Below are 11,902 nucleotides of genomic sequence, written 5' to 3'. Positions count from 1 at the left end.
CCCTCCATCTCAGAAAGATCTGAGGCGCTCTTGCCTTCGAGTTGGGAGCGCAACCGAGATCCGACAGAAACTCTGTCAGGTGACTACTACTGCGATTGCTATGAGCAGCTAGCCCGCTCGGCTATGCCAGCTTTCTGTGGTCAGTATCTTAAAGGGCTCCGCCTCGCTGCAAACCGACTTGGAGTGTGTTAGAAACCAGTCGAATCATACCATAAGAGGGTGCGATTTGATAGCAGACGTCACGTGGCCGGTGGAGAGAGAGCGAAGCGTACACTGGTTTCCGTTGCGTTAAGCCGCTTCTTGTAAAACACGTATTTCTCCATATAGCGTAGCACCGTTCTCACATAACTAAACGCTGTTCTCTTCTTCTAATAGATGCTAACATGAAAACTAGAGAAAGAATTTGGTGCCTTATTTTATAAATTATACTTTACTTTTCATCTCTATCTGTACCTATACAGAAAAGTAAGTAGAACATTTGGGGTAACCTTGCTACTTTCTTCTGTGTTTCGCGATCTTTTTCTGAATCACGCGGCGCTCTATTCATCAGCAAATGCACAAAATATCTATACGGTATTCATTACCTCCAATTACCTCGGAGCAGTTGCTTAAGGGCTATTGTGCACAAGTCACCATTCATCCACACTCCAAGAACTTTCAGCTTGCTACCCGTTTCTCTATTTTCCCTGTCTTCAATGCGCGAATTAGATACCTTAGTTTTCTGAAGTGCGCAAACCACCTGTATAACGCTGTACATGGATGTGCGCCTTTTACCGATGACTGCCGGGTACGGCCCGACAAGTTCCCCCTTTGACTCGATCGGCGCCGACCCACGAATATGATGTATACATTTTAAGGCAAAATCAAGTTCATATTCTTCTTGTTCTTGTTACCATTATTATAAGTTCGCATGTACATCAGCCATAACCTCCTTCCCATTAACACCTAAATTGATCTCGGTGGCCATTATAGTTATACTAGGACAGCAGGGTAAAATTTACGCGGTTCGCAAAGCACACTTATAGCGCTCCGGGGCGCTTGCGTAAGTAATTTACTAGAAAGCCCGTAATTCCACATACTTAAAACTTTGCCTACACATATCTCATAACGTACGCCATGTTTCTACTGAATATAAAAAATTAAGGCACCTCGTTTACTTCACCGAAGACAACACGGACGCCTGCTATGACGCATGAAAATAGCGAGATAACGAGTATTCGGTAATTATTTACAAAGTTCATAATTAAGCCAGAAATATTAAAATTTTCGCCACACATTTCCACGATTTCCACGATTTTTAATTCTGGGGTTTTATGTGCCAAAACCACGATCTATATATAAGGCACGCCGTAGTGGGGATCTCCGGATAAATTTTGACGACCTGGGAATCAACCTGCACCCAATGCGCGGAAAACGGGCGTTTTGAATGCGTTAGCATTCTCAGGGTACTTGACGCACTTTCCGGGGGGTAAGTATGTTTGAATGTATCTAACCGTTTTCCCGCCAATCTGGGTCACATTTGAGTAGACCATAAATATGATCGCTTGGCGCAAACAAGGAAGGACGGCGCTCCCTTTGTTCCTTTCCGGCCTTGCTTGTTTGCGCCGAGCGGTCACATTTATGGTCTACTCAGCAATATGAACCGACTAGCCCAGCAACATGTACTTCTAGGTCACTGTGTAGTATGGCCATAGAGCATCGGGGCTGGCTGTGCTGCGGGAACAGGGTTCGAAACCAACCGTCGGATCAATCCGAGTCACTGAGTATGTGGCAATGTGTACACATGTGCTGCTCTTCAGCAAACCTCTTTCACGCTGACATGGGTCACAGCAGATGCGGGACTGGGTATATTCCGCTCTTCAATGAACCTCTTTGATGCTTCACTGGTTGTGTGCCATTTCGTGTTTGCCGCTCTAGAATGACAAAAAAGAAGATCCTTTAAGTTTGTCCGATGCTAAGCAAAATCGAACTCGCGTCACACGGTTTCCCGAAGCACAGCAACTCGAAGCTTTAGGAGGCGGAGCCATAAGTGCACTGAGCACAGGCCGCTTTTCAGTGAACGCCTTTCACGCCAACGCTTTCGCAAGCTGCGCCATGAATGCACTGGATATGTGCCGCTCTTCAATGAACGTCTCGCCAACTTGTGTCACTGAGTATGTGCCACAGGGTCCACTGCAAGGGAGCGCACAATTTTCAGCGTTTGCACGTGCCAGCGTTCCGCGGTTCTCGTTTCGAAAGCCACGCGCGGACTTCTCAGCAGCGCCACTAGATGGCGCAGCGTGTCCGGAAAGAAGCGCGAGACAGGAGCCCGGCTGCCGCATGACGCGTTTCTCGGTGTTCGCACGAACCGGCGCGCCGTGCATCTCGGAGACCGCGCGCAAGCTTCGCGGCGGCGCCGCTAGGTGAGCGCGAAAGAGGAGTCCCGCTGCAGTACGCGCCTCACACACAACTAGTTTCGACGGTGACAGCGATTCAATGCTAAGCCTATTACCGCGAGAGTCGTCGTGAGTTGGGTTCTGCCGTATTTTTTTCTCTCCATCAAGTGACGATGTAAAGTTTCTCCGTTCGCAATAATTACGAACGCGAGTCTTGATCTACACATATTGGATTGCAGAATTCAGTATTTCACTGCCGCTTGAAACTCTTCAAGCTGTAGTTTACTTAAAGAGTTTACATATTAGGGCAACGCTCGTGTGTGCAAATATTGTGCATGGATAAATATATTCTTATTGCATTATTAATCTTCATTTTATTTTTACATTCGCAGTCAGAAAAGTATGTGTACGTGTTCATTATGCCGATAATTTTTTTTTTATGTGAAACTGTTCCTTTACCGCGGTGGTTTGGTAAGTAGACTGCTTGGACAATGTGGACAGTGCAGTTTCTTTTATTTCGCCTCCATCGAAATGTCACCGCCGCGGCCGGAATTCGATCCCGCGTCTTTGTGCTTAGCAGCACAACGACTTATTGCCTTCAAGCCATCACGGCGGGTCCCTTTTTCCTCCGAATGTGAAATCGACGTGAGGTAAAATTCTTCCAGGACACTGGTAAACATTGCCGATAACCGCCACATAGCGCTTTTTAACACCTGCTCAAGGCATTTGTTGCAAGTCATTCCCCCTGATGTTAACTTTGTGGCACGTTTAGCTCTTTCGGTACATTGGGCAAGCTTCATACGCGATTAGTCAAATGTGGTTTTAACGCTGCGGGTAACTTGTGCGAGTGATCTTTCACGAACGCTGTGATTAACCTACGCAGTTTATACTTCGATCGTGCAGCACCCACAGCATCCCTTACCGCACACCCTCTCTACACAAATGAAATATTGATGCCACGTTCAGTTCTCTGTGGACGCGGCGAAAACAAGCTGCCCGCTGCGCCTCTAAAGAGCAAGGAAATCAGGTTTAAGTAATTATGTTCAAAGTTACCATTTAACTTACACACTTCAAATTTTCGGTGCACATCAACGATAAAAATGACCCTAAATGGCTGCAACCTTTGGTCCTAATTGCTAATGGAATGCCTAAAAATTTTTTAAGCCCCCAAATAATCTGTGCAGTTCAAAATTTGCCCGCACATCAACCCTAGCGTGCCCGTGCCCCCCGCACCCTCGCTCCTTTCCCTAAAGATATATACAGTGCTCAGCGATTAAAACGTGATACTGGGACAACATGGCGGCCGGTACTTTCTTGCGCCACCGGTGGGCGCTCGTGACACAGAGATGATGCATTTTTGAGTCACATGAAAGGGAGAATCTTTTTGATGCATCGTAACTGCATTCGGCCTCTACAGCGATCACCGGGCCATCACCGGTGGCGCAAAAAGCGCCGGCCGTCATGCTGTCTGAGTATCGCGTTTCAATCTCTGAGCACTGTATTCGGCGAATCATCCGGAATTTCTACCAGAACACTGTGAAAACGCGTATGTAACATTTTATAGCGCACAGTTTCGCTGTAAAAGTATATCGTGTTTGTCAGGGAACCATATGTTGGTTTTGTGTGTGGGTGTAGCAGCAGAAGCGGGGGAGGGGCTGATTAGCACCGATACGCGGAAAGGTGCGAAAGTGAGCTTTTCCACAAGTCCATTGCTAAGGCGGTGAAGAGAGCTGTCAGTGGTACCTCGGAACCTCTTTCAAGGATAATACAGTTCGAAAAAAAAAATGCAAATGGGCCATTTAAACGTTGCAAATCTAGTCAAATAGCGAGCTACAAATGAAAAATATTATTTAGAATGTGCATTTTTTATTCAGACTAGTGATGATTCTAAACCGACAAGAAGAGTGAGATGGGGACTAGTTATTGGCAAGAATTCACGTAAGAGATTCAGCGCTGAAGTGGGCAATAAACCTACCGTGTTTTCTTTCTGAAATTTGTGTGCTCTGCCGCGCTGAATTTTGGCATTATTTACAAAAGATTTTATGGTTCAAATATTCTGCTCGTTTCGCGTTATGTTTGTTCATGTTACGCCACTTAATTTCATTTTTTTTAAAGAACTGAGTATCTTCTTGTTTTTACGACTTCGTATGGTCACCCTGGCCGCGGCACCAACAAAGCAGATGTGTGAGCGTAGAGTCATCACACGGTTTTGTGTCCATACAAGTCGCAATTGTTTTTGAAAGTAAACGTTTACTATAGCTAGTACCCTGGCAATAGTATTCTGGCGTTCTAGTTAGCATAACTGATCAAGTATGTACTTTGCGCAGGTATAGGTGGCTCTGGTTGATCTTCATAGCCTTTGTTCTTCTGATAATTGGCTTTTTTGCGTTGTTCTTCTTCACTAACACCAAACCAGGTGAGTCTGTCTTCTAACGAAAAAAAAAAGAAAGTTTTGCGAAACTTCCGAAAGCGTTAGGCACTAAAATTAAGCTTTTTGTACTAAAGGTCACGACGGCAACACGTCCGGCCGGGAAATGTTTTTCGCAAGCCACTGTGTCAATACGCTGCCCAATAACAAGCATTTAAAACCGATAGACACTCTGGCCATGGAGAGAATAGGCGAAAAGAACATGTTAAAGAAAGAAAAGAACTGTTAGATAACAGTGATAATGATTTTGAAAGACGGCGTCAACTTTTTTAAAGCACTCTGTAATTTTGTTGACTTGTAGCTTCAGGAGCCAATTTTCTCTCGTTCCTCTCACCGCTCACCCCATCACCTATAATTCCTTTACATGGGACCGGCGCTTAATTTCTTTATGCCGTCGTCAGCACCCTTTCGGACCAACGGTACATTGCTTCAAGGATGGGATCGTCGCCAAGAAACTAAAGCTTAAAAATATTCATTGTGCTCAATGAGTCCCGATTACATCAACTTTTATTAAAAACCAAATTAGTCTTCTCTATCCTTAGCATTTTCTTTACATGATTGTCACGTGTTCCTTTATTGAGCCTCTCGGTATACGCGGTTGTTTCATAAAACAGCGACCGAAATTCCTTAAAGGGAATGAAATTGACTCTAATGTGAAAGCACTATTCACAATTATTCCGAACATGCAAGGAAAAGATGCTACGGCGCATTGTAGTACACTTAAGCGTACAAAGTAAGCAAAATAATAATGTTAATCGGTGGAAGTGTCCCGTCACTTGCCCTAATTTCTTGCGTATACGAAATATATCTGAGGGACAGAACTATCCAGGTGACTCAGTAATTCTCTATGCTTACACAGCGCTTATTTGTCGGCAGAAGCTTCCTACGCAGCCTGACAATGAGTGTCGCCGTTAAGTGACTTGCGAAAAAAAAAATTGTAGATTCGCCTTTATATTTTAATGTGGGCGCACTTCCTGCGAGAAAAGAAAGATTTGAAATCTCTTGCGGTCGGCCGTACCGCTTTATTAACAGCGCAGTGTTAGTGAGAACGCGGCTTCGTGTGGTAACCGAAAGGCCAACTTAATCGTGTATTGAGGAGAACTGGCAGGAATTTTCGGCTTTTCATTTCTTGCTTTAAATGAAGGTCCTCGACCTCAAAGCTGAAAGAACACTGACAGGCTTCAAAGCGCCCTAACTAGTTTACTAATTTGTTTCCGTTTAGTTTCCCAGGAACTGCATGTATTGTGACGTCATGACGCAGAAGCTGGTCACGTGAGAGCGGAACATGGCGACGATTGGGAACTTGCTCCGGCTTGCTCGGTGCAAAGCATAGCAGACGACTGAGCGAGCCGGAGCGAGTGCCGGGACGTCGCGTCATGTTCCGCTAACACGTGAACAGCTTCTGCGTCTTGACGTCATAACACACACACAGATTCCTGGGAAACAAAGCGTAAATGGATTCTTAGAAAAGCTATCATGGTAAATCATTTAGGGCACTCTGAAGCCTCTCAGTGTATTTTGTGGAGTTTTGGGGGTCGAGGGCTTTCGTGCGAAGCAATAAATGGTCAGTCGAAAGCGTCACGCCAGCACTGCATCACGAAGACATCTTTTACTTCTCGCGAAAGTTAAAAAAATCGTCGTGATGCAGTGCTAGTTTGGTATTGTTGACAACTATATTTCATGTGAAAACTGCCACAACTAGTCACATAGTGCCGGTGTTTTTTTAAATAACTAGCGGGTGGTCGATGTCCATAATTATACTTTGTGAAAGCAGCATCACTCAGTATCTTCAACCACAAATATGAAGGTTTGTTGTTGCAAATCGGCTCCAATGGCACTCTGCCCGTCCACCTCTCCGTCATGCACATTTCAGTTACCTTAACAGTTAAGTTAATTTTAATAATTTATTGCACAATAAGGAATGCTAGTTATTGTAAGCGCAAGGTGCCCATAAAGTTTTAGATTATGAACAAGGTGGTATATAAAATTCTACAAGTGTAATAATTTTGCAAAATTTGGAACTGCTGGCCACATTAACGCAAGTTTCCAGAAATTAGAAGGGGTCTAACAGACGCAACCTTTTTAGACAAATAAATGACACCGTTGTGGTCACACCAAAGTAATAAGATGAAAGAATATATTCTATGATGTCAGAGCAATGACTGAGAGCAGCTACTGTTGAATCAACGGGAGGACTTGCGGATTCATGTTAGACTGCCTTCTCCCTGACTTGCCGAAGTTTTCATCCACTTCTACTATTTTCATACAAATAAAATAAATCAGCGCTGGAGGATATAGCAGTGCCTAAAATTGTCCTAATTTCTCACATTATGCAGAAAAATACAGTAAGTATGCTGAACACTTATTGGTCTGCATTTCACCTAGTAACGTATACAGATGGGTTATGTCGGCTCAGATCTGACGGACAACAAAGTATTTCTTGAAGTATACGCTACAATAAATAAATAAATAAATAAATAAATAAATAAATAAATAAATAAATAAATAAATAAAACACTAGCTTGTACGGTACCTTCCTGAAAATCAAACTGGGCGCGAAATAGTAAAATCTGATTGTAAGGAATCGGAAATCTATTTGACAGCTCGCTTAAACACTTACAATTTCGAGACTGCGCTTGCTAGCGCTTTCCCCGTTTACCCCTTTCTGGTCTGAATTTTTTAGATGAAATGAAAAATTTATATGACGTGCATCTGAATGACCAAAGCCAGAAAAATATAAAGCGAAACTTCCCATTGGATATTTCGGAAATTAATCGTAGGTTCTTCTCACGAACTGCCAAAAACGCATGGGTTGTGAGCAGCCTGTGATTCTTCAGACTTCTTAATTGACAGCCATAATATTGGCCACGTATTATTTGAAGACCGCTTTCGTGCCACCCAAGGCAAGTTATATGCAGTAGACATCAGGCTCCAAAAATAAACTTCATGCTGATGTGACACATGGACATCTCAGAGAGAGCCATGCTCATCTGCGGGACAAAGTCGGTAAATTATGTAATTATCACGTATAACACTCGCATTTATGTAAACGGTTCTGGTTGTTTTTCTCGATGCCAGATATTCAACAAAATTATGATTGCAACAGGAATCATTGGGCCAGAAAAGTTCAAGAACGTGGAGAATGGGTAGGGTACAGCCTTGTAGGGAGCCAACGAGCAACGTAAGGTTGACATGTGATTGAAAGTGCATTGAGCCGATACACTGGTGTTTAACATCCAAAAGTAGCACCTGGACAGTGAGGGACATCATATAGTCGAGTGGCCAGCGTTAGTTCTTTTCATTTAGGTCTTTTGAAAGTGTATACAAACCTGGATACTCGAAAGTATTTGCACTCGACCTACATCATAATAGAACCGTCGCCTCCGCCGGGAGTCAATACTACGATCTCGCGCTTAGCAGCAGAATCTCAAAGCTGGTAATCCTTCCACCGCCACCATAACAGAAATGTGTTATCGTGCAAAAAAAATTGCGCATTGAAAAATTTTACAGCGATAGCTGGTATGGATACTTGATCCAGTTTTCATAGTGCTGTTGCAGGAATCGTCACCACGGTAACTGCTATAACGTTGTTTTAAAGAAAAAGGAATCGCCGTGAAAGAAAACGCTACTTGTTCCCAGCCATTCCAGAATTATGAATCTTCAACGTGTGAGCTTTTGTGTCGTTGCCACTATTATCATCACCATCGACATTGACGTCATTGTCACGAGATCAATTTTTCCGGTTAATGGCATTCTATTCCTTTGAGTGGCTCTTTACTGTTTTTTGAAGACAAGGTCTTAGTTGACTTCACAAGGGTTTGGCGTAGCTGGAATCTGGAAATCTTGTAATCACTTTGAGAACAAAACACAGCCGTTTCGCGTCTCCAAAGCGTCGCAGTGAGTCGCAAAAGCTATCAAAATGTAGATCTCAGCGAGACAAGAAGCGATAGTCTTGGTATAGCTAAAATTAACGGTACGGGATTAAGTAGCGCCGATGTAGTCGGAAAACAACCACACTGCACTAATCCCTGTGAAGGGTGCATCGCCGTGCATATAGACATGTTGAGGCAAAGCCGCCATACGGCAAACTTTGGGAAATGGAGCGAGTTAGCTTTTATTAAGCAGGGTTCGCCAGAAGCAATGGAGTCTGGAAGGCGGCTTCGGTTACGTTCACAAGAAGTGATAGTCTTAGTGTAGTTAAAATTAACGGTGCAGGAGTAAGTAGTGCTCATATAGTCGAAAAAACAAAAAAACAGATTGCGCTATATTCCTGCAAAGGGCGCACTGCCGTACATATAGACACCTTGAGGCAAAGCCGCTGTATGGCCACTTTGGGAATTGGAGCGAGTTCTTTTTGACTAAGCGGGGTTCCCAAAAGTAATGGTGTCGGGAAGGTGACTTCGGCGACGTCCACAAAAAGCAATAGTCTTAGTATAGGTAAAATTAACGGTATGGGAGTAAGGAGCGCCGATATAATATGAATGTAACCACATTTCAAACTATCACTGTAAAGGGTGCACCACCGTAGATATAGACATGTTGAGGCAAAGCCACCATATGGCAAGCTTTGGGAAATGGAGCGAGTTTGTTTGGACTGAACAGGGTTCGCAAGAAGAAATGATGTCTGGAAGGCGATTTCGGTGACGTCTACAAGAGTGGATAGTCTTAGTATACTTAAGATAACGGTACGGGTGTAAGCAGCGCGGATATAGTAAAAAAATAACCACATTGCACTATATTCCTGTAAAGGGTGCACCGCCGCACATGTAGACATGTTGAGGCAAAGCTGCCGTACGGCAAGCTTTGGGAAATGGAGCGAGTTTGTTTGGACTAAGCAGGGTTCGCAAGAAGCAATGATGTCTGGAAGGCGGCTTCGGTGACGTCTACAAGAAGGGATAGTCTTAATATACTTAATGTAAAGGTACGGGAGTAAGTAGTACCGATGTAGTAAAAAAATAACCACATTGCACTATATTCCTGTAAAGGGTGCACCGCCGCACATGTAAACATGTTGAGGCAAAGCCACCGTACGGCTACTTTGGGAATTGGAGCGAGTTCTCTTTGACTAAGCGGGGTTCGCAAAAGCAGTGGTGTCGGGAAGGTGGCTTCGGCGACGTCCACAAAAAGCGATAGTCTTAGTATAGGTAAAATTAACGGTACGGGAGTAAGGAGCGCCGATATAATATGAATGTAACCACATTTCAAAATATCACTGTAAAGGGTGCACCACCGTAGATAAGGACATGTTGAGGCAAAGCCGCCGTACGGCGAACTTTGGGATATGGAGCGAGTTCACTTGGACTAAGCAGGGTTCGCAAGAAACAATGGTGTCTGGAAGGCGGCTTCGGCGACGTCCACAAGAAGCGATAGTCCTAGTATAGGTAAAATTAACGGTATGTGACTAGGTAGAGCTGATACAGTCGGAAAATAACCGCATTGCACTATATGCCTTTAAAAGGTGCACCACCGTAGATAAAGACATGTTGACGTAAAGTCTCCGTGCTCTGCGCACGATTAAGCTGGTGCGCAGAGTATGCTAGCGGAACTCGAAGTGCGTAGGGTTTAGGAGAGTGAGCTATGGTACAAAACCGCGGCTAAGAAAATCCAATGCTTTCCTGACGAAGTCCTTCCTTGAAACGTTGGCTCTTGCGACGCTATTTATTTACCACTGTTTTATGTATAAAATTAGCCGCCGAGGAATTTTCGAGCTTAGTTCGAAACCTATCACTTGAACTAGTTTCCTGAAATGGTTGTAGAAAGGGCAAGCTCGTGAGAAATAAGGACGTACAGCTTTTAGATGACCTCGTATCAGTTGTCGACACGTGATCCTTGCTCTAACTGCGCTGTTTTCACAGTTCCCACCGCCGCCGTCATTACATCTGCTTCATAGAGGGCGCTTCTCTCTAACGAATTCTCTTCTGCCGCAACCTCCCATCTCTTCTTGCGCAGGGGTTTACCGCGAACAAATCATCGTCAACGTGTCGAAGCCGCAGGCGCCAGCGCCACAGATTCCCGTAGGACCGACGTTGCGGCCGGACGACAATAAAATCAGCGGAACCGCCGAAACAATAACTGATGAGTACTCGTCTGCTGACGGTGAGAGAACCGGATCGTAGCCTTTTCGCTGCTAATCTTAGTAAGTGATTGATCAATTGTGTTTAAAGTTACAGTAATGGTAAAAATATATTTGAGCTCTAGTAGTAAATTACCCTACTACAATGCCCAATAAGCCGCTTTTACCGCGCTGTGAGATAAGCCAGAAAAGGCACAAACACGAAAAACGTGTATGGTGACGCTGCCTTGAAGTTCCCGCACTAGCTCACCATGATGTCAGGGCCTTTGACGGCGTCTGCTCCGGCCTAGTTAACTTATTATCGGTAAAGCGGAACTACGTTGCATTCTAAAATAGCCAGATACTAATTATGTAGTTTGTTAATTTTTGCTGCGTCATACAGCGGCCCAAGTACAAAAAAAGTAAATTGAAATCCACGATGCCATCAGGGACTAATCGGCACTGGTGTTATCGCGCGAAATTCCGGTAATCGCGAACTTTGACCTTAATTTTGTCTTCCAATAATCAACCTATACAATATAATTTTGAAAGATCACGTCATTCATCTAAACTGATTTCGTGTTTTGTTTTGGTGTCCCTTTGACGGTGCCACTGAAGCTCATAACTTACAAAAGAAGCTGTAGGCGAGAGCTCCGCGTGTTAATGTTCACCTTAATACAAGAAGATATGAAGCTGAGTTGGATTATTAATCTAGAAATGTGTCATAGTTTTCTGTGTGTCAGTATATGCCTTTGTTGCATTTTATGCGAATATGCGCATCTGTTGTAGGGTGCACAGGCCCAGCCAAGTTATTTCTATTATTGCTTTTTGTCCGTGCTCCTGACATTGTACACACGATGTCGAATGAAGATTTGATTTCATTTGAAAATTGCCGCCGAAGGTCCCGCTGCTGCTCCTCTATTAATTACCCGCTCCAAAACGCTTCCACGTGACTTCCCTCTATGCCGCGATAGAGTTACAGTATAAACAAGGAGAGAGCATTACGTAAATGCAGACAGCCTTGGCGAGCGACACCTCCGTGAATCC

Source organism: Dermacentor andersoni, chromosome 6 (assembly GCF_023375885.2).
Source record: "Dermacentor andersoni chromosome 6, qqDerAnde1_hic_scaffold, whole genome shotgun sequence".
In the NCBI taxonomy this organism is placed as follows: domain Eukaryota; kingdom Metazoa; phylum Arthropoda; class Arachnida; order Ixodida; family Ixodidae; genus Dermacentor; species Dermacentor andersoni.
This window is presented reverse-complemented; position numbering follows the sequence as displayed.